Consider the following 24,327-nt stretch of genomic DNA (forward strand, 5'->3'; position numbering starts at 1 on the left):
ATTTCATTCATAACAAGATCCTGTTAATAACACAAAATCTGAACTTCAGAGTAGGATTCCAAAGACTTTTCAGTGTGTGTGTGTTTTTTTTTTTTTTTTTGGTTTTAAGCTTAGCAGAATTTGCCAATTACTGAGATCATCGAGTTTTTTTTCCTTAAAAGCCATTGTGAATCTACCCATGCTCTGCAGCCTTCAAAAATCACCTTTCTAAAAACAGTATTACAAGTTATCATAAAATGCTCACCATAAAAATATTGGTTTAAAAGCATCATTCCTTTTTTTTTAAAAAAAGCATCATTCCAAACAATATTATAGCATTATTCTAAATAACCAAATTACTTCCATATATGTGTATAGATATAAGGCCAAAGAACTAAAAGAAAAGAAAATGGCAACAGGTAGATCACTGTTTTATAATTTATCTTTCCCAATGTCTAATTCTTTTATAACCAGAAAAACAATTTTAGTTGCTAAAAATTATCACTTATTTTAAAAGAGTAACCAAGTGAAGACTCTAAATACTAGGGGGAGAAAAACCCAAGTTTCCCCTGTTTTGTTCAAAATCAGTTACAGTGGGGGGGGGGGACTAGGACACTTAGAGGGGGTGGAATACATTGAACAAAACAAGGATGACATGACACAGGAAAAAAAAATCTTTACATAATACAGGCATTATGGGGATTATGACATAAAGTCTTGAATTTCCTCACAAGGTCTTAAATCCTCCTAACTTGGATTAGTTTTTTCTTCCAAAGCTACAAAAGAGGGCAATGTGTAATTTCCATGCTTTACAGGTTAATACCATCAAGTCACGAGTGACTTTATCAAAACATCTGAAAGAAAAGAGTCTCATCGAGAAGGGGAAAGCTGTCTTGAATCTTTATAACAGCATACTGTGAATCTCTTTTCTGCTCAAGGCACTAGCCAACACCGGATGGTGGGTATCCTCACGCATTTGTAACCTGACAGCTTGCAGAAAATTCCCTAATTTATGAAATGGCTGTTTTACTCAGGTTCCTGAACACATTTTCACATAGGAGAAGTGCCTCAACCTTCATGCTCCTCTCCCCTCCCTTTGGCTGCAGAGACCATCTAAATGCCAATGACTCCCGCAGGCCTAACCCAGCTGGGACCTGGCCCTCAAGTTTCATTCTCTCTTACTGTCATAGTTCTCTTCTCCTAGAGGTCCAAGAGAACTAACACTAGCTTCTGATTCTGCCTCTGCACCTGATCCCCATCTCAGCGGCCACCAGCCAGCCAGCTGTCAAGCTAAAATTTCCTCAATTCAACTCTCCCCCCGCCAACCCCCCTGCACACATCTAGTCCATGGACACACATTCTCTAGCAAAGGCAAGTAAAAGGAAAACACCGAAATATTAAGAGTGATGTTCTTTCTGTTGCTGGTAGCTTTATTTCCTTCTAATTTTTCATTTTTTTTTTTTTTTCAGATTTAGAAAAATGTGTATGCATAGCTTTCACAACTGCAGGGGGCAATCTCATTTTTAACATAAAGATATAATGCTATGGGGGCGCCTGGGTGGCTCAGTCGTTAGGCGTCTGCCTTCGGCTCAGGTCATGATCCCAGGGTCCTGGGATCAAGCCCCATATCGGGCTCCCTGCTCAGCGGGAAGCCTGCTTCTCCCTCTCCCACTCCCCCTGCTTGTGTTCCTGCTCTCATTATCTCTCTCTCTGTCAAATAAATAAATAAATTCTTAAAAAAAAGATATAATGCTATACGTAGCTGTTAGCTTTCCAAGACACCACAGAAAAGACATTTAAAAGCACAATGTTAAAATTACAAGTTTCTGTACAAAATATACAAATCAAACGAGACAAACCCTATTTCCAAGAACTCTTACAAATCAATGAAAAATTAACAACCCAAAGGAAAATGGACAAAGGATGCAAATTAGCACTTACTAAAAGAAGAATAACAAACATATGAAGAGATATTCAACCTCACTGATTAAAGACAAGAAATGAGAAACTTCCACCTTTCTAATGGCCAAGACTAAAAGATGGATGAAATTGAGTCATGCTGAGCATAGGAAAACCTGGCATCTCATCAACTATTGGTGCCCATGGAAACTAGTGTAATACTTGGAAGGGCAAGTCCCCGGTATCTATGAACATGGTATATGTGATGTTCTTTCATTCAGGAAGTCAACTGTAGGAATTTATCTACAGAAACACCCACGCATAGATACAAACACCACAGAGCATTTAAAACATGTTGTCAGAAGACATCCTGACTTATCAATTGGGAGAAAAAGCATGTTGCAATCTAGTTTATCTGGCGTGAACCCATTTTTGAAAAAAGCAGCAACTAACTTTCATGGAACTCTTACTCTATGACAGGCTAGGCGCTGTTCTAAAGCCCTTAAGAGCATCGTTTACTTTGCTCTTCACTGTACCCCTTGGAGAAAAGCACTATTATATTTATTATCCCTGCTCCACAGATGAGAAGATAACAGAAGTTTATATTCAGATGCCCCCTGAGTACATATTTCTCCACTCTTCTTCCACTGAGACTAAATATCACATCCCTTAAGAGTCCTAGGGAAGTAGGAAAGACTATCATCACTTGCAGAAATGGGATGGGTCGGATGGGGAGAAGAACAAAATGAGAGCCTCCCAGTACCTCCCAGTGTGCAGAGGAGAGCCGCTGCATGGGTGGAAGCGTTCTCTAGGTGCCACAAAGTCAAGAGTCTGGTGATACAAAGGCTGGAGGGATCCCGGGGGGCAACCATCAGGATGATTAATCAGAATACCTCCCCTCCTCTAGCTCTTCCCGGTGCTACCTTTTTCATCCAGGGGAAGGCAGCGAAGTTGTGCGGTCCTGCAACTAGAAATCCAGGTAGAAGACGGCCAGGAGGAACATACAATAGCCACACCTACAAGGCCACCAAGCCCCACACGTGGCCTCAACCTGACAAATACCAGGGACAGGCTGCTTTGGTGAGAAAAGGCAAATAGGAGTCACAAATACAAAGGCCAGCAGACAACTAAGAATCACCAAGCATGAAAAAACCAGCACTATGGCAGAGAGGCACATGCAGGTAGAGGGACCATGCAGTGTTGGAAATGGAAGAATAATTTTAAATATGTACAGTAATGTTCTCATAAAGTCCGAAAGGGCACCAGGGCATCAGAATAAGCACAGCCTGGCATGAGAAAGAAAGAGAGAAAGATCTAAAAAAGGCAACCAGGATTTTTCACTTAAAGCATAGTGCTTTGCAGGTTCCTCCACAGGAAAAAATCTGGAATGTGGTAGACACTTAACCATGGATGGGTTTTTACATTTGAGCCAGGAGAGGAGGGAGGTGCTGGTTTGGAAATCCCTTCTCTCCCCACCCCTCCCACCATTCGAATCAACCTCCACTTCCCTCTCTTCACTTAAAGAACCAGAGTTTTCACCTGCTTCTCCATGCTCCCCCATTTACGCACTGCAGCAAATATAAGGAGAAACAGTCCTTGCTTCACAACTGGATATTATACACTTTTCTGAACCCTACTTCTCATGCACCAACTTCCCACAGAACCCCCCTCAACTCCTGCCCAAAGCCAACAGTAATATAGCTCTAATTCTTTCTGTTTAGTGGCTGCACACTGAGCCACAGTACAAATATTCCGTAAGTCAGCCACGTTTCAAGCAATAAGCATTTGTTATTTTCAGTATTTTGCCGCTATGATGGTACAATAAACATCATTATACATATGACTTTGGGTACACTTTTATTTCTAGAAGACAGATATCCAGGAGAAAGGCTGCTTAGAAAGGTATATTAATTTTTAGTTTAATATGCATTGCCAGTCTGCTTTTCAAAGAAAGAATGGTAATTCACATCCTCTTGCTAGCAAGTGTTACTCTCCTCTATTTTTACCAGTCTGATAGGTTTAAAGTAAGATGACATGATACTCTATGTGGAAAACCCAAAAGACTCCACCCCAAAATTGCTAGACTCTTACAGGAATTCAGCAAAGCGGCAGGATATAAAATCAATGCACAGAAGTCAGCTGCAGTTCTATACACTAACAATGAGGCAGAAGAAAGGGAAATAAAGGAATTGATCCCATTTTCAATCGCACCAAAAACCATAAGATATCTAGGAATAAACCTAACCAAAGAGGGAAAGGATCTGTACTCAGAAAACTATAGAACACTCAAAGAAACTGAGGAAGACACAAAGAAATGGAAAAACCTTCCATGCTCATGGGTAGAAGAACAAATACTGTGTAAATGTCTATGCTACCTAGAGCAATCTACACATGCAATGCAATCCCTATCAAAATACCATCAACTTGTTTCACAGAGCTGGAACAAACAATCCTAAAATTTGCATGGAACCAGAAAAGACCCTGAATAGCCAAAGGAATGTTGGGGGGAAAGAAAAAAACCAAAGCTGGTGGCATCACAATTCCGGACTTCAAGCTCTATTACAAAGCTGTCATCATCAAGACAGTATGGTACTGGCACAAAAACAGACACATAGATCAATGGAACAGAACAAGAGAACCCAGAGATGGACCCTCAACTAATCTTCGACAAAGCAGGAAAGAACATCCACTGGAAAAAAAGACAGTTTCTTTACCAAATGGTGTTGGGAAAATTGGACAGCCACAAGCAGAAGAATGAAAATGGACCATTTCCTTACACCATACACAAAAATAGACTCAAAATAGATGAAAGACCTAAATGTGAGGCAGGAATCCATCAAAATCCTAGAGGAGAACAAGGGCAGCAACCTCTGTGGCCTCAGCCGCAGCAACTTCTTGCTAGATACTCTCCAAAGACAAGGGAAACAAAGGCAAAAATGAACTACTGGGACTTCATCAAGATAAAAACCTTTTGCACAGCAAAGGAAATTTCAGTCAACAAAACCAAAAGACAACCGACAGAACGGGAGATTGTATTTACAAATGGCCAGTATCCAAACTCTATAAAGAACTTATCAAACAATACCCAAAGAACAAATAATCCAGTCAAGAAATGGGAAGACATGAACAGACATTTCTCCAAAGAAGACATCCAAATGGCCAACAGACACATGAAAAAATGCTCAACATCACTCGGCATCGAATACAAATCAAAACCACAATGAGATACCACCTCACACTGGTCAAAATGGCTAAAATTAACAAGTCAGGAAACGACAGATGTTGGTGAAGATGTGGATAAAGGGGAACCATCTCATACTGTTGGTGGGAATGCAAGCTGGTACATCCACTCGGGAAAACAGTATGGAAGTCCCTCAAAAAGTTGAAAATAGAGGGGCACCTGGGTGACTCAGTCGTTAAGCGTCTGCCTTCGGCTCAGGTCATGATCCCAGGGTCCTGGTATCGAGCCCCGCGTCGGGCTCCCTGCTCAGCGGGAAGCCTGCTTCTCCCTCTCCCACTCCCCCTGCTTGTGTTCCCTCTCTCGCTGTGTCTCTGTCAAATAAATAAATAAAATCTTAAAAAAAAAAAAAAAAAAGCTGGTAATAGAGCTACCCTGCAATCCAGCAATTGCACTACTGGGTATTTACCCCAAAGGAATAAGCTATTTTATTTAAACTGATTATTTACTGCAATCAACTATTGATTATAGTGCATTAGCTTTTTTAAATTTATTCATTTGACAGAGAGACAGTGAGAAAGGGAACACAAGCAGGGGGAGTGGGAGAGGGAGAAGCAGGCTCCCCGCTGAGCCAGGAGCCCAATGCGGGGCTCAATCCCAGGACCCTAGGATCATGACCTGAGCCAAAGGCAGATGCTTAACCATCTGGGCCACCCAGGAGCCCCAGTGCATTAGCTTTTGATGCCCTCAAGAGTCTGTTAATGAATTAATTTGAATTTTTCCATTTACTTTCATAAATAATATTGGTCTGTACTTTTCTTCTTTAAAAATATATCAGGTATTAAAATTATGCTGGTTTTATAAAATGAACCACAAACCTTTTCATATTTGCTACATCCCAAAATAGTATAAACAACACCTTTTCTGTTTTTTTAAACGTTAGCTAAAACTCAGTTGGCAACCCATGGAGGCCTGGTGGCTTTTTCAATCCCATTTCTTATCTCTTCTATACTAATTGGGTTTTTTTAAGTTTTCCATGCTTCTTGGATCAATTTTGGTAATTTATATCTAAGACATCATCCCTGTGTTTTTCAAGTGTGTTGCCAGGGGGCGACCTGTAGTGTTTTCTTACAAAGCCTATTAATCCCTCTGGTATCTCTCCTCACTCCTATTACCTATGTTTGTTCTCCCTTTTCCTCAGGATGATGAGAGCTTATTTTATTGGCCCCTTCAAATAACTAGCTACTGAATTAATTTATCCTTTAACGTTTGTTTCCTGCTTTATTAATTTTAACTTTTACCATTGGTATCTCATTCCTCCTTCCCGCCTTTTTAAGTTGTTCTTTTTCTAATTTCTTATGATGCATACTCAAATCCCTTCATTTTCCATCTGCTTTTATAATGAGGATAGCTTTCCTGTTCTAGGGGATATCCCCTTTCTAGGTGATCTACAGTATTTAGACTTTCCTTTTTTATAAAGAACAGGAAATAAAAACACCTCAAATGACATTTTAAGAGCCACAATACAATTAAGCAATGGAACTAATCCACTAGTTGGCATGCTAAGAGCAGGGGCTTAATAAATCAGCAGGCACAGGAGGAAGACTTGTCCCCATTTCCTTAGTACAGGCCAAGTCTCAACAAAAGTCTATCTTACTGCGCTGTCAGGTTTTCATTCTGCGTGTCACACTTGGAAAACTGACTGGATTCATATCTAGGTTAAAAAATCCGAATCTAGGGCACCACAGATCCTGCACCAACAAAAATGCGCTCTTAGGTCATGATGGTGAACTTACCAATGCAAGAATGTGGCCTGATGCCTTCGAGGTACATCTTCAGGACAGGTGGATGTAAACCTTCCCAGGTGGTCAGAAGCACTCATCATCCGGAACCCACTCCGTTTCCACGTTCAACAATGCACCATATAAGAAGCAACCTCGTCTGTGTGATTGCTTCAGACAGCAACTCTTAAAAATTAATGCCGAAGGGATAGAAAGAGGGTCTGTGCATCCCAGGGTGAGTGGCTCTGACCTAATTAGGAAAGTGTCTGAGGCCAGAAGCAAAGCTGCTCCTATTTTCTTAATCTTCCCTACAGGGAACTTTAGAAGACTTAGAAGATCCCAACCTGGCCTGGGGAAATTGAAGACGACACTCAGATAAAATCACATTCATTTATGCTCTACGAATTCAGAATTATTTTTATGATCTGGAAAGGTTTGGACTCAGGTTTCCGTTTTTAGACCCTATGACAACAGGCAGAGAAGGAGGCTCAACCTACTGATGGGAACACATTTTAGAAGCTCTGACTCATGTGTAAACAACCATGTGCGAGTAACTTATCTGTTGGTTAAAGCACTTACTTCTACCTGGGTTGCTACCCTAAGTCCTTTTTCAAACCACAAGAAATTAACATTTTCTACGTCTGTTTTTACTTTGTTCCTGAATGTTTCCGCCAGTGAATCCCAGTAAGTAAGAGGTCATTATTGAAGGCCCATTATAGCAGGGACCGTTTGGTGGCAGGGTCTCCAAACCAGTGAGGAAATACATCCCTTCTCTTTGGGCTCCCTGCACCGCTTTCGGGCAAGGACCACAGTCCCACCCTACACAAACATCCTATTAAGGAACATCCTATTTAACCTGCAGATCCCGATCAATACCCAGACGTCAGACACCAGTGCGTATGTCAGAGCAGAAGGTCACGTGTGTGACTGCACCCTGAGAACATTATTGGGAGGTGGGCATGGCTGGCTGCTGCTCAGTCATGGAGATGTTAGAAAGGTGGATTAAGATTCAGAGGCCCAAAGCTCTCAGGACTCTTAGAATCTCCTGGCCGGCTGGGTGCTAGACTGGCAACCCAAGTACGTTCCAAAGTTCCTATTTCCCTGGAAAAAACAGTCCTGGAGACAATGCCCCCTACACCCAGTGTACATGGACATCACCCTAACCGCCTTACCTCATTCTTCAGCGGGGAGCTACTCCACTGCAGATGTAGGAGTTATAGTTCACAGTCAAGGCCCAGTACTGGCTATAAACAAATTGTTTCCAATTCCCCAGAAATAGCTTTACCATGGGGTATTTAGTTGGCTGTTTTTTTGTTTTGTTTTGTTTTCCCCTGCATGGCACTCTGCTTTTCATCTGTCAAAACTAAATGGGATTGTTTCCAAGGTTCAGTGGCAAGAAGCTACTTATGGTTAAGAAATAATCTGGTTGGGGGTGATAGGGCAGGGGGCGCCTGGGTGGTTCAGTCGGTTAAGCACCTGCCTTTGTTTCAGGTCATCATCTCAGGGTCCTGGGATGGAATCCAGGGAGGCTGCCCCCCACCAACTCGACTGCTTCCCTGCTCAGCGGGGAGTCTACTCCTCCCTCTGCCCCTCCCACTGCTCATGCTCTCTCTCAAATAAAAATCTTAGAAAAGAAACTGGTTGGCCCAGAGATTCTCATATTATCATTTGATGTACTTAAATTGCACTTTTTGGTGGAAATATTTCTCCCCCCCCCCTTTTTTTTTAAGATTTTATTTGTTTGACACAGAGAGAGAGCACAAGCAGGGGAGAGAGGCAGAGGGGGAGGGGGAGGGGGAGGGAGAAGCAGGCTCTCCACTGAGCAGGGAGTCCAATGCGGGGATCCATCCCAGGACCCCGGGATCATGACCCGAGCCGATGGCAGACGCTTAACCAACTGAGCCACCCAGGTGCCCCTCTGGTGCGAATACTTCTAAACCCTTCTTATTCTTAGCAGACGGCTACCTGCTAACGCTCAGAGAGGAGGGAGGCGTGTTTCACCGCACAAAGGCCAGGAGGGAGGCAGGCCCGGTGAAGAGGCTTCTTCTAGGGTAAGGAGGGGTGGGAGGCCGGTATCCGCAGGCCACCCCCGCTTCCCATCCCAACGCCGAGCCCAGCTAGGCACGCGGCCGCGTCCTACTGCACGTACCTCGTGGGGTCACGGCCACGTGCACCACCGGGCCTCCGTGCGCACACAACACCGCGTCTCGCCAGTCACTCAGCTGTCGTTCCAGTGGCGGAGTCTGTTCCCTCACCTCCCACCTGCTCGCTCGCTCCACTTTGTAGCTCCCCCCCCAGATTTTAGCCAGGACGCCAGATCTCACGCCCGAGTTCCCGTGGCAGGCAGAGATGGATTCGCCACGCCGCTGGCAGCGCGCGTCCCCCAAGGTCTGAGGACAGGAGGTGGCGTCCCTGTGCCAACACAGTTCAGGCGCCTGGTGGCGTCCGAGTGGAAACGTTGGTGTGATCATTACGCTGACTTCGCCAAGCTCAGCTAAGGGGCGCCTAGGCTCCGTGCACAGGGAGCAACTCCAACTCCTCCGCGAACCACCTTATTGCAGTTACAAGGAATGAAGGAAGCCTTTGTAGGGAGGCTGCTATCTGAGCGGGGCCCCCCCGGTAAGCAGGGCGCGCCTGTGCTCGCTCTCTCTCTCTCTCTCTCTCTCTCTCACACACACACCCCACCCCAGGGGTATAGCATGAAGAATGGCAGAGAGGGGGCGAAATCAAACATACAGAGACCTGGGCAGTTCAGCTTGGCGGCGGCAAAGCAGGTGGAAAAGGAAGTGAAGGGGCCTCGGGCTGAACCAGAACTATCCTCTACCTGAAGACCACGAAAATGGTATGGGGCCCTTTTTTCACAGTATTTTTCTTTCTGGTGGTTTGCACCATGTCTCCATAAGTCTTCAACTAATGACTAATGAAAAGCCCTGAAATTTCACGATTCTACTTCCTACATGTTTTCTATTCTTATTCTGTATTAACTTAATCATCTGGTTTCCCTCTCCCAATTGACAAATCCAGTCCCTATCAGCTGCTTCTCCCTCTCTCCCTCTCTCTCACACACACCCCTCCCCCCCTTTAGTGGAAACAACCCAAGCTATGTATGATTATAAAACAAACTTTCAAATGTTTTTACCAAAAACATTTCTCCTAAATATAACTTCCACAATTTTGAGAAAGGCCAAATATTTTTGCCAGATGACTATATTTATCTTTCTTTCATCTCTGTTAGTCCTTTGGCCATTTGTAAACAAAACAGATTATGAGGAGTATTAGCTCAGTGCTCTACTGCTCATATGCCTACTGACCCATGATGTTTAAGCACCAGCTAGAAGCTGGTGACCATAAAACCACCTTAGTTCACTAGCAGTTCATTAAGAGGACTAATGATCTAAATAAAATACCAGGAAACACAAGTAGGTCACAATAAATGAGGATACCTATAATTGACTCTACATTACTTACTAGGGAAACCATCTTAGACTATCTTGTGATTATCCATCAGGTGATGTTCATTCCATTAGTTTAACTCTCAACCAAAACCTCTTGTGTTGAGGTACTCACAGCCTATTGGATATTTGCACCTGATACACATTCTATTTGATACAATGTTGAGTTCCTGACTTTCCCTTTCATGTTTTTTTCTTTTATTTCTTCGTTGTATTCTGCCAGACTCCAGAGTTGGACAGCTTCATTTCATCTCACAAACCATTCAACCCCTTTTTTTCCAGTGTTTTAGCACCTTCTTCCCCTTATATTTTTACACGCAACTCTCAGAAAGATGTATGATACTTACGAAACCTTTTGTGTCATGGATGTGTTGTGCTACACGTTATGGAAATTCTAAATTTTTAAAAAGACAAAAGCTCAGAAACGGATGCAATACCCATATATCATGACCCTTCAGCAATCAACATAATGTCAAATATCTGTAAAGGCCCGTGAGTAATTTTCATCTATCTAGATACCTACCCATTCTCTGGGCTGGAATGACCCCATGGAACCCTGCCCAGTGGAAATGTTAAGGTTTCTATTAGACTGTGAGCATCTTGAAGTAAAGGGACTTAATCCTCTGTATTCCTTATAACCACCTGTCACATAGACACCAAAAGCAAAATAAATGCTTATGTGAAGAACTAAATCATCCTTAACTATTTTGTAAATGTAGGAGGGCCTAAATGAAGTGCAGAGGGGTACCACGACAAATCTGGTAATAAGGTCAATTCAGCCTTCAAATTAAAAAAAAAAAAAGGCTGAATTTTTATTAAGAGTCCTTCTGGTTATTTTCTGTCGCTAGAAACAATGGCTTTTTCATGGCAGCTTATCTGAACTGGATTCACTTAAACCGGGCTAAGATTTCCTAGTACAAATTTTAAAGTACTGGAAAAAATTCTTTAATCAATTACACCCTTATAAATGGCAGTACATAGTTGTTATTTTTCAAATGCAACAAGTTTTTAGGGTCTGATTCACGACGTGTCTTCTCAGACAGTCTGGCATGACTTAATTTATCTGAGAGCTCAACTACCAAATGGAGAATTTCATGTAATTATATAAAAAGTAAAAAGAATTTGAAAAATGTTTTTTACCAGTCATATAGTTATTTTAACATATACTAATTTAGGTACAGCTAACATAGTTTAGAAAAAAAGATCATCCGTTTCTTAGTATAAAAAGCTGCCTTTAAAAGAAAACTTCTTTATTCTTGTACATTTACCAACACTCCATATTATACCAAAGTCTTTCCTCCAGTGTACTAAACCTCAGTACTGAATCTAGATAATCACTTCCACTTTCCAAAAATTGACCTTCCAAAACTGAAACTGGAAACGCTGCATCCAACAGTAAAGAATTTTTTATTATGCTAATGATTTCAAAATGTAGTCACTTTAGCTGCCAACTCAGTTTGGGGATAATTTAAGGAGTAATTTCCAATTAGGTTTTTATTTAAGTATGCACTGAGGCCTAATATTATCAGTTACACACACACACAGCAGCAGCAGCAAAGAAACCAATAATAATGGAAATAATAATGACGATGATGAGGAGGGAGCTCTTACGTGATGGTACACACCACTAGCAAGCTTTTTAAGGCCCTGAACGTTGATAAGAAAATGCACAATAAACTAAAAAAAATTTAACATGAACAGAGTCATGAAATAAAAGCCAAGGTACTTGCCCAACATGTGACACACGATGTAAGAGATAAATCCAGAAGGATGAAGGCTGTGTATAAAGGGAAAGTGGAGGACAGCACCAACCAGGAAAGACCTTGCCCCGGAAGAGATTAATTCTCAACCCTACACAGAGAGAGGTCGGTGTGGGGCAGGAGGAGAGGCGCCTCAGGAGGGGGGAGTAGAATCTATTTGTTGAGAAGCCTGCACTGTCCCTGTTGACAAAACACAGCCGTGTCCCCTCCTGAAGGAGGCCACCAGACTGGCACACCCAAACTGGACTGGGCATGAGTTACCTGGGAGTCTGGGGAAAAGCAGACTGACCCGGTACAGCTGAGCACAGGGTCCAAGATTTTACATGTCTAACAAGCGCCCAGGTGAGGCTACTGGTCCATGGACCATACTTTGAGCAGCACTGCCCTAGAGGAAAGCCTGGCCAATGGTGGGCAGAGGAAAAGAGTCTTAAACATAAAGGCCATCAACTGCTGGGCAGGGCACAGAAGAGCGGGGCTCAGGCTCTGCCCTCACTTCCTGGGTCTCCAGTCCTTCATCTGTTAACACCAGAAGGATGAGCCCATCTCGAACTTGTCTTTCTAGCTTTAAAAACTTGGGGCAAGAAGGGAGGCTTATAACCTGAAGAGCTACACCTTCTAGATCAGGTGTTAAAGAGGAGACCAGAGCTTGAGGGAATGAGAGGTCACCAAGCAGATGGACTTCTACCAGACAAGACTGGAAGAATTAACTTGCCTCTTTAATCTTATCCCTTTATCCCTACTGGAATGCCTAGACAAAAATACAAAATGATGTGTGCACAAGGCTATTTACTGAGAAACAATGGACAAAGCTGGGAATAACCCTAATGTCCATCAGTAGGGGATTAACTGAATAAACTCTAATACATTCATACAAGGGTGTACAGCACAGCTGTAAAAATATGTGAGGAAGTTCTCTATATACTGATAGTAAGAAAATTGTTGAAAAAATATGAACAAAACTATATCAAGTTGGTGCTGTAATCATATAGAGAAACATTATCTCACTTGACTTTAAAATGTGTTTTTATTGTACATCCCTAATGGGATAGACCCTAAGGTAAAAAGAACTGTAAAGAAATATTAAACTGTATCCAATAGCAATAAATGGCAAAAATGTCAGTAACTGTTCAAGTCGGGTGATAGGATCTCATTATGCTGTTTGCCATCATGCAATTTTCTATTTTTGTATACACTTGCCTAATTTTTTAAAAATCAACTCTCCAAGTAACCTTTAATATTAACCCACATGCACACCAAGCGAGAATGCAAGAAAGGGGGCAGATGGGCAACAAAACTCACCTTAGTCCCAGGTGAACATCAAGGTTCCTAATATAAAATATACTGCACAAGTCGGCAAGGGCAGGAATGGGGGAGGTTGGCTGACACTAGAACATAACATATTCCACATCTGTACAGATTTTACTGTATTCAAATACATTCTGTATGATCTCCTTCTGTTTTCACAACATTTCTGATGACTAGCCCACTTAGTGCTAAGGTAATGGACTCAAACTGGTTCAAACCCAAGCTCTCCTATCTCCAAGCTTTCACACACTGCTCCCCAGTACCCACACCAACAGAGGAATGCGGTGGGGGACAGGAGCCTAAGGGCCTTGCCAGCAATTTTAAGTCCAACTTTTAAAAAATTCATGCTGGGGCACCTGGGTGGCTCAGTCAGTTAAGCATCTGCCTTTGGCTCAGGTCATGATCCCAGGGCCGTGGGATCCAGTCCCTCTCCTGTACCCTCCCCAACTGAGCAGGGAGCCTGCTTCTCACTCTCCCTCTGCAGCTCCCCCTGCTTGTGCTCTCTCTCTCTCTGTCAAATAAAGTTTTCTAAAAATAAAAAATAAAAAAATAAAGAATAAGTAACTCATTCTGATTTAAAGAATAAATAACTCATGCTGATTTTCATTTCTGCCTGAATATATACATATTTAACACTTACAGTGATTTATCAAATAGACCCACATGTATATTTTGTATCTTTATGAACCCAGGAAACACAATTCCTTATTCCAGTTTCAGAGGCATTGAATTACACCAGGCTGCACTGGAACAGTGACATCTGTCACCCAGATGCCTTTGGAGGCCCAGCAAAAAAAGGGACACGTCCCATTGTCCAACTAGCACATTGCTGGTAGCATTCCCAGCTGATAGTATTTCAATTGGCACCTACAAATACACTTTCTGTTGATGTAACTTTTTAACCTGAAAATTCTGTCTAGTCTTTTAAATATACCACCTAGAAATGAGTCAGTGCAATGGCAGGCAATTAACATCACATAACATGGTTTGAAATTGCTCAAACCGACTTGGGCGCATTTTGGAAAGAGGTACTTCATGGCTATCCTGAGCAGAAAGCTGAGAGGTGAACAAGGAATTCAACTTCGCAGCAGCCTATTCAAGGAAAAAAAAAAATCACTAACATTTACTACTATGTCCTTTAATAAAATGGTATTTTTTTTTAAATTAAGACCTTTTGGGGGGCACCTGGGTGGCTCAGTCGTTAAGCATCTGCCTTCGGCTCAGGTCATGATCCCAAGGTCCTGGGATCGAGCCTCACATGGGGCTCCCTGCTCTGCGGGAAGCCTGCTTCTCCCTCTCCCACTCCCCCTGCTTGTGTTCCCTCTCTCGCGCTCTCTCTCTCTGTCAAATAAATAAATAGAATCTTAAAAAAAAAAAAAAAAAAAGACCTTTTTTAAAGAACAGTTTAGTAGACTTATAGAATTATTTCAAAGATAGTACACAGAGTCCCCATATACCACATCATCTGGTTTCCCCCATTATCAAATTTTACATTAGTATGGTACATTTGTTACAATTAATGAATCAAGGTTGATACATTATTATTAACTGAAATCCATGCTTTATTCAGATTTCCTGTTTTTTCCTAATGTCCTTTTTCCTGTTCCAGAATGCAATTTTGATTTTCTCACAATTTAAAATTCACCACAGGAAGGCTATTTAAGCAAATATGACAAATACAAGGATAAAGGACTAAAATGATACTTCTCAAAGCCAAAAAAATGCAAATATTGGATGAAACACTGCATCAAGAGTCAGCTCTTCAACAGACCAGCCTTGATCTATATAGCTCCCGTAACCACCATCTTAGAGAACCTGTCAAATGGGTCATGAATTTCCATGTGTGCAAAACGAATTATGATATGAAGAACACCAGTGTGGAGTCAGGTTCAGATAGTAAGGCTGGTCAGTCATGCTAAGCTTATGTGTCACTGAAATCAGGGCAACAAAGAGCTCCTGGAGTCAGAAACATACTTCTGTGGGTACCGCTGGGCCCCAAAGGCATGCTAGCCACTGCCCCATCCCCAAAGTTAGTTCGAGCAAATGAAGGAGTTGAAAAGTGAAAGCATAAAAAGGGAACCTGAAAGATTTCAAAGAGCAGGGCAGGATGACGGCTAGTGTGGAGGAGGTGAGCACAGTAATGATTAACTGGAAGCTAATTCATTAAGTGATGAGGCAAAAATTGCCCTAAGAACTGAAACAGGGAGGGAGAAACCATGTCACCATGGTTAGAAAAGGAAGCCCACCTTTCTGGGCTCGAGTCCATCTCAAAGGAGAACGTGTTAGACTAAACTGATTCTTGAAATCCCCTTCTGCATTGAAAATGCCACACTGTCTTCTCATTTCGGTCACCAACAGCCCAGTGAGGTTAGCAGCAGGGACACCTGATCCTGCCATTGGCCACAGAAGGCCTCTGAGACATGACCACAACCAGGTCTCCCCACCAGCTGCCACCGAGCGATCCCACAAGCCGAGAGCTTCTCCCGCCTGACGGGGAACAGAAATCCTCCCAGCAGGCTGATGGTACGAGCAAACAATCCAGTCACTACTAAATACATTACATTAAATAAGACCCTCTGCCAGTAATCTGAACTTACAAGAAAGACATTTTACTGTCTCGAAGCTTTGGAGCTATGTACCACATGATCCATTAATTCGTTAATTCAACCAGGCCCAGTTGAGCACTTCGGCAAAACAACAACAAACAACTAGCTTTAACTCCTTCGTGGAGAGGCTACCCAGAGAGTTCAGATTTTCTGTGGCCTTTTAAACTTTGTTCATCCCTTATTGATAGCAAGTACCCTGACAGTATTGACACTTTGGTTAGACCCTTCTTTGTGATGGAGGGCTGTCCCGTGCACTATGAAGACCGAGCGGCATCCCTGGCCTGTCCCCACTAAAGGACAGTCAAAAATGTCTCCAGACACTGCCATGTCCCCTGGGAGGTAAGCAGCAAGACTGTCCCTGGCTGAGCACCTCTGCCTTAAAGTAATTCATGATATATATAAATACAATATGATTTCAATTGTAACCTAAGATTTCAATGTAATTAAACAACATTTTAAAAACCTGTAACTGGTCCATACGTACCAGTATTTACCTCAGAAAACATAATCACCGTGAATGACTAAAGCAGCAAAATTTGGTAAGAACAGATACTACACGGTGATCTTAGCCAAAAGGCTAAAGAAGCAAAATTTGGTTTTTCCCTCCACTCTTCAGTTAGCACTTTTTTTAAAACAGTAACTAAACATAATGTATAGACTTGATAATGCCCCAGAATCAAGGAATTGGGGTTAGAAATCATTCTTAATCCTTTCCATCCCAGGATTCCAAAGTAAACATCAGATTCTACACGCAGCAGCCGAACCAACCAAGCACAAGGCAGAACGTGGTCTGGGAAAGAAGCCAAACCCAACGAGTCATGACCACTGGGTGCCACCCACCCTACCCACATTCCACCTCAGAGGACCACGGGCGCACCACCCAAGGGCCATTTGCCACCACCGATTAACACAGACCCCATTCCCTAAAAGAAGATTAAGGCCAAGCAAAGAAGAAAGCTAATTTGAGTGTGTGCCTCATAAACACCTCAGGCTAATGTCCGGAGCTTTCCAACATGTCACTCAGCTTAAATTTGGGGGTGGAGAGGAGAGGAATACTACTTTTTTTTTTTTTTAAGATTTTATTTATTTGAGAGAACGAGAGAGAGAGAGAGACATAGCGAGAGAGAGAGAGAGAGAGAGAGAGAGCACAAGCAGAGGGAGGGGCAGAGGGAGAAGCAGGCTTCCCATTGAGCAGGGAGCCCGATGTGGGGCTCGATCCCAAAACCCTGGAATCATGACCTAAGCCGAAGGCAGACGCTTACCGGACTGAGCCACCCAGGCGCCCCGAGAGGAATATTTCTATCATCAACAGTGAAACAGGACGAGGAAGTTCTTCAGGGAAACCTGAGAGATTGCAGGTTTGGTGCCTAACTGGCTGCAAAAGCGGTTTCTTAAAAATCATTTAAAAAAGACATTCCTCATTTTTGTGGTTATGGAAGCTTTTTCTTCTTCTAGGTGTTCAGTGTGAATGTGTACAACTCACCACCACCACATATTTAGGTCAGAAGAAAACAGCTAACTCTATCCAACCTGTAGCTCCAACGCCATCCCAAGGCCTCTTTCCTTCGAGAAGGGAAGCCAGTGCATGTCCTCTCAGAAGAAGGGGAGGAGTGCAGATGGTTGCCAGGGTGGCTTAGAGGCCCAGGCAGTCTGCACCTGGGCTGGGAGATGTGGCTCTCCCCACATCACCACCCCCTGAACAAATGTGTGAGCAGCCCTCCCTAAAGCAGGCTCAGCACAAAGGCTCTCTAGATGGGTCTCTGGATTTCTGGAGACCTCCACTGCACAGCATGCTCTGCAGCTGCTCCCTTCCCCTGAATATCTTTGGTTCCACCTCATCTGGCTCACACCAAATTCGCCCCCCTACAGCCCAGCCACCCCCAGGGAAAGAGAACACATAAAGAAAGAACTGGCTGTGCCCAGTTTCTACAGGTGGGCAGATGGCTGGCAGAGGATAAGTCACAGGGGAGGACTAGGGAGTTCAGCCTGTGTGGTACTAACCAAGCTAAACGTTAATCATGGCATAGGATCATTTACATTAAAGATCATTAACCAGGTGCTTGGGCCTCTTGGCAAAGAATGAGAGTTCACAAGCTGAAAAAATGCATTTAGATAAAGTCCCAGCCTCTTGTTGCCAAACACAGCATTTGGGTCACTTCAGGAGAAGGGCACCTCAATGGCACAGAAGGAGCAGAACCCAACAGGGGCATCTGGCGAGGGGTGGGGGGGCGCACTTCTTTCTTTCCTTCCAGAATGTTCTCCACCCAGAGCTGCAGTTAATTCTCTGAGATTTATTTTCTGTTCTTCCTTATCCCTTATGAGGTATAACTGTCACCTCGCATGCAAATGAGTTTACAGGTAAGGAATTATAAACAGGTAAGGTGTGCAGACTTTGTGTCTCCAATTTTCCGTTTCTTGGTGGAAACCTCTCCTTTTTAAGGTGATGGTTTCGACTCCACAGTTTAGAGCCACACAAAACAAGGACTGCACGTCCCTCTTCATTAGGCAGCTCTGCCTTTTCTTCCACATCCAGGGACCCAATACCACTCACTTCTCACGCAAAACCAGAAGTCGCCATCTAGCAAACAGGGTCAGAAGTTCAATTTCACACATTACAGACAGCCATGGTTTTGAAGACTTCTGACAAGTGTTCTTTCTGACATGCTTCAAGCAGCTACACAGGCTCAGGCTTCCTCCCTCGCACACCCTCCTCCACAGCTCAGAGATCAGCACCAGTTCCACTGCCATCCTTTGTCGGAGGCAGCCTGAGAGTTTCTTGTTAGGGACTCACCCAAAAAGAGCAAGCACTGCCCTGCTTTTCCATCCCAGTATTACATAATTCAATTTCCCTCCAATTACATATTTGCCGGAAAGCATTATCTGTGACCGAAGTACAAAGAGGGGGAAAGAAAAAAAGTAGAACCACACTAATTCTTGCTAGGAAGATTAATCTGAAACGGACAGACAACGGACTCCTGGAGATTAATCTCTATACGTATTTTTAATGACGTTTAGCACAAGTACTCTTTTAACTTAGAGTCCAGAAAATCTAAGTGCCAGTTTTATTTTATCTATAAGGGAATACAAGTCTGTATGTCTGGAGACTAGAAAATGTGGGGAAAAGATATCAGGCACCTGATCTATAATTCTGAAAAGTTCCTAACTGAATATCCATCCACAGAAGAGCAAAATCATTTAATCTGTGTGAACACAAGTGAAAACTAAAGTTAGGAGTCATGTGACTAATCCTCAAGCATTTCCTATAAAGGTTATAAAACAAGTAAGGGAGGTGTTTGTATCTCAAGAGGTAAATCTAAAACAATAAAGAGATACGCCTGTCCCACCATGACCTAACCGGCTGCATTTGCTATGTTTAAATTGAACTTAACGATGAAGTCTAAAAAGAAAACATTTTAAATAAAAGATCTATCCTCATGTCACCTGGAGTTTTGTACCAAATTTCCGAACTCTGCATGACAGATCCTTCACTGTGTCTATTTTTGACATTTCAGGAACACAGTGATGACAAATGCAGTAATTTATTCATAAAAGGGTGGGGGGGTGGAAGAGCAATATCTAGAATAGTTTTTCAGAGCTTGGGGAAAAAAAAAAGGTCTCAAACCAGACGACATAGGTTAAACACGTAATTAAAATGTTTCACTGTATATACTTTGATTCTTGCAGCATGCAAAACATGTTTAACAGACACAAAAGGGATCAAATAATTCCTCCAATTCTGATCCAATTTAGATTAAAGCTAACAAATCCACTGTAAGAGAATGTTCTCCTGATGTTAACCAAGGAAAACAGAACCCTTTGTGGCGCTTACCAGATCCTGGGCAGGAAGACCTCCTTTTAAAGGGGAGAGAGACAGAGCGAGGCTGGTGTAGATGCAGATGGTTGTCTGTTTCCCCTAACAACAGCAGCAGTGAGGAGAAATCCTGGTCTCTGCCGGTTCCCCCTGTTGACAGGTGATCAGCAGCCTGGGGCGGGAGGCTCTGCACTCCCTGGGAGGTGCTTCCAGGGGAGGGTTCTGCAGCAGCTACCGCCCAGGTAGGGCCCCACGGAGAGCCACCCACCCCAGACACCCTCGAGCCATACCGGTTGGTGCTGTGCCGAAGCCTGTCTGGGCTGGAAGCTACTGCGGATGCCTGCGCCTCGATCAAATCAGGAGCAAATTCAAATGTGGGGAAGAGAGGAAGCCGCTCATCTGAGGCAGCAGAACCAATGGCTATAGGAGGAACTTTGTGGATTCAAGAGACACAAAACACAAGACAGGTCCCGCAACACTGCCCCCACAACAGAACGGGAAAGTTAACAGCTGACTTACAGGAAGAAGAGCGCACACCCAGCCTAGCCAAGGGGACCCTGGGACTTTAGGAACCCCAAGGCACACGGAATGTCCCTTTTTGAAAATTAATGGCATTTCCCCCTAAATGTTCATGCCAATGTTGAAAGGAAGGACATTCAAGGAAATGAAGAAATCCTTCTGGATACTCGTGTTTAAATAATTGCTCAGTTGCCCTCCTCTATATGGAATGAGCATATGAGGAATGAGATCCTGGGGGCAGAAACCAGCAGTTCAAGGTCAACAGGCCTGAGCCCCACCCACATTCATGTACCCTCCCAAAAGCGGCTGTTAACAGTACTGTCCTAAATCAACCACAGCCACCCCTGTGACCTCCCCTCAGTTTAAAAACCAATCCAACACATGTCCAGTAGCAAAAGATGCTTCTCCTACTCTCTATTTTGACCAATGTCTCCAACAGGTTGTTAGGGAGGCCGATGTAAACATCATTTTAGCATCCGAAGGTCAAAGCGAAATCATGTGGCCCCTCGACCCAAACCATGACAGGTATACCAACCTGCAGCCCGAGTCAGAGGAGGTTTCTGACCCAAATTCCTTGTAATGTCCCACTTCGGGGCCAAGAACATGCACATGCTCACTTCTAGGAGTCATTAGTGTTGAGGGAAAAGACAGGCACTTAACTCAGCCAGAAGTCTTTTTCTTTAATGCTTCCTTTTAAAAGGCAATGATTTCTTAAAATGGAATTCAGGGACTGCTTAGGATTCTACTCTTTGATAGGAACGACAATGGCATGAGTAAGCCCCATCAATGCTATGCTTCCAGAGACCTTCGATGGGAGGGGGAGGCCCAGAGTCCCAGAGTCCCGCTGGGGCCAAGAAGCTGCCGTCACCATCTGGTGGCGGCTCGTGCATATTGCAGTCATGAGCCCCACACCACCTTCAACCCATCCTTCTCTAAAGGAGACTGGTTGGCATTCCTGCTTCACTGACTTTCTGAAAACAGGTTTGGCCATTGTTCTTTCTTCCCCAGCACATCTTCTTCCCCACCCTCCTCTTTTTCCACAGACTTCTGACCAGGCTACTAATTACAAGGGGAAGGTTAAAAGTTCTGTTCTTCCCTATCGCTTCTCTCTCCGATCCAACACCTGGTGATTTGGTTACAAAGAATAAAGTCCCCAAGACAGAGAAAAGAGAAGCAAAGAGCCACTATGTTCCCAAAACGTAACAGCCAAGGGCCAACTGGAAAATATGAGGCAGGCATCTCTACCAAGGAAAGAGGCCAGATGAAGACCCGGGACATGACGAAAAAGAGGCAGCCTTTGAGGCGGGCCCTGGCCAGTGAGCAGGACTCGGGTGGGTTCAGGGGAGTTGTTCTGTGCAGCTGGAGGACAGAATGGGCTGGAAAAATCAGGTCACAAAGAATGGCCAATCAGGTAACATTTGAAAACATGCTCCCAACCACTTCACTCCTCCAAAGACTTCATCGATCCCTGGTGAATATATTTAGGTCCAGGAGGCTCCCAAAAGCAGGTGACCGGCCACCTCAGGAAAAATATGCCAGAAGAAGTGAGGTCCACAGAGAAGAAACTGGAAAATTCACATTTAAGAGGTCTCACTGGGATATGCTCTAAAAGAGTATTAGGGATTTCTAAGCAAGTACCCGGGGAAGACAGTGCACGCAGGTTTGATAGGCAGCTGTGAAAGGCCTGGGTGACCAGATGTGTAGCAGCTGCTTCGAGTATAAACGAAGATGCCTCCTTTACTTACTAATGCAGGTAGGAATTTCCAGGACTTTATACTATGTAAAATGTCCTTCCCGCTTTACCCACATCACCTCAATAGGCTATTTGCAACAATTATAAAATTAATTACCCGACCGAAATTTAGCTTTCTTTTCTACAGGTGTACCTCTGAGACATTTCAGGTTCCGTTCCAGACCACCACAGTAAAGCAAGCATCAAAATAAAGGGAATCAAATGAATTTTTTTGTTTCTCAGTGCACATAAAAGGTCTGTTTACACTATACTGTAGTCTTATTATATACACACAATAACATTTAAAACAAAAAAACAAAAAAACAATGCACATACCTTAAGTTAAAAATACTTTATTGAAGGACGCCTGGGTGGCTCAGTTAAGCATCTGCCTTTGGCTCAGGTCAAGATCCCGGGGTCCTGGGATCGAGCCCTGAGCCGGGCTCCCCGTCCAGTGGGGAGTCTGCTTCTCCTTTGCCTCTGCCCCCCACTCGTGCGCTCTCTCGCACGCGCGCGCTCTGTCAAATTCTTTTTAAAAATTAAAAAAAAAAACATTTCTTTGCTAAAAAGTGCTGACCATCATCTGAGCTTTCAGTGAGTCATAACCATGGATCACAGATCACCTTCATAAATACTATAAGTCTGAAGTATTGGGAGAATGACCAAAATGTGACAGACACACAACAGTGACCAAATGCTGTTGGAAAAACAACACCAACAGCCTTGCTTGATGCAGGGTTGCTACAAACCTTCACTTTGTGGTAAGAAGCAGTATCTGTAAAGCCCAATAAAGCAAGGTATGCCTGTACGAGATTAATTCAAGAGGTGTATTTCAGGATGTTGTCTTCCAATCAAATGTACCCTCTCATATATAAAATAGCTCGCCAGCATTACAATTAGCTCTTTCCTAAATTCCATTTATATAAACTGGCAAAAAGATAAAATGAGGTAAAATAGCTTTGATCAAGAAACACAGTCCATATATATCCCCCCCCCCCCCCCCCCAGCACCCACGACACTGGCCTTGTTCTCTCGTCAGCCACTTTACTTTAGAAACCTCGGTACCTGACGCAGGCACGCCCCCAAGGCCCCAGAGGCCGCTGCGCTGTGTTGGAACAGGACAATAGCCAACATACATACTGAGTCTTTAAAACAATCAGAAATGAAGCAAGCAGGCAGAAAGACAACTCCATGCATTAACACATCCCCCCGTTTTTAAATGTCTGGAAATCGGTGCCCCATGTTCAAGGGCCACACTGAGCTCAAATCAGCAGTTGATGACAAATTCCTGGAGGCCCCAAACTCTGTGTTCCTTGGCTCCCAGCTTCCTTGGACAAGAAGAGACAGTTACTAAGTCCCACTGAAAGATGCAAGTGCCTCTGAGCTGCATCCCCACAAACTAACCCAGCAAAAAGCCCCAAGCCTTGCGTTCAGCGAGGCAGGAAACAAATGAACCAGAGCACATCAGGGCAACCCGGTGAAAACCATCACAGTGAGCAGTCCACCGTCAAAGGGCTAGCATGAATCACTAGACCGGATAAGCCAGGAGTCAGGAGACCTGCAAACTAACCCTAACGATGCCATTAACCACCTTCTTTCCTTGATTTCAGGCAACTTAACATCTTCACCTTTCTGAACTCAGCAAGTCTCTCGTAGGAAAGTAGTAGAGGAACGTGCCCACCCTCTTCCCTAGTTGTTAAATCAATGGGCACCTGACACGAAGTCCATACTGCTGACGACTGCGAATCATTTGCGATCCTGAGCACGAATGTAATCTCTCGATCCCAGAATGCTCGTATGTAAGGCACAGTCCCTTGTCCTACGGTTTCACGATGCAGGCTCACATATTTAGGAACCCAGGCTTAAAAACCCAACTCAGATGCTGTGTCATTCAGCAAGCTGCTTCCAGTTATCAAGTACCCCATGCTGGCACTGGGGCTTCTGGGATGGAAGGGTCGGCCTCTCCCTGCCCATCCAGGTCTTATTTTCCTGAAGCCTTCAACACTTGTCCTCTGTGCACACAATTTAGCACTTAGCTTGTCCACCAAGTTCTAGATTAATGTAATTTTTTTTAAAGATTGTATTTATTTATTAGAGAGTGAGCAGGAGAGCGAGCCTAACGGGGCGGGGAGAGGGAGAAGCAGGCTCCCCACTGAGCAGGGAGCCCACCGCGGGGGTCGATCCCAGCACCCTGGGATCATGACGTGAGCCGAAGGCAGACGCTTAACGAACTGAGCCACCCAGGCGCCCCTCATGTAACTGTTTTCTAATGAGCCCATCTCACCAATAAAACTTTAAGCTAGAG

At 43.8% G+C, this 24,327-nt stretch overlaps 1 protein-coding gene and 1 pseudogene across 3 annotated transcripts in view; both read right to left on the bottom strand.

Annotated features, from left to right (window-relative positions):
- NEDD4L (NEDD4 like E3 ubiquitin protein ligase) overlaps positions 1 to 24,327 on the bottom strand; it is a 335,626-nt gene that overhangs the window by 178,300 nt on the left and 132,999 nt on the right. The window lies entirely within an intron of this gene.
- LOC123853357 (U2 spliceosomal RNA) lies at positions 16,389 to 16,550 on the bottom strand (annotated as a pseudogene).

The sequence above is a fragment of the Mirounga angustirostris genome, unplaced genomic scaffold (genome assembly GCF_029215605.1).
Source record: "Mirounga angustirostris isolate CCGP_5_RB_7025 unplaced genomic scaffold, mMirAng1.0.hap1 SCAF_14, whole genome shotgun sequence".
Classification (NCBI taxonomy): domain Eukaryota; kingdom Metazoa; phylum Chordata; class Mammalia; order Carnivora; family Phocidae; genus Mirounga; species Mirounga angustirostris.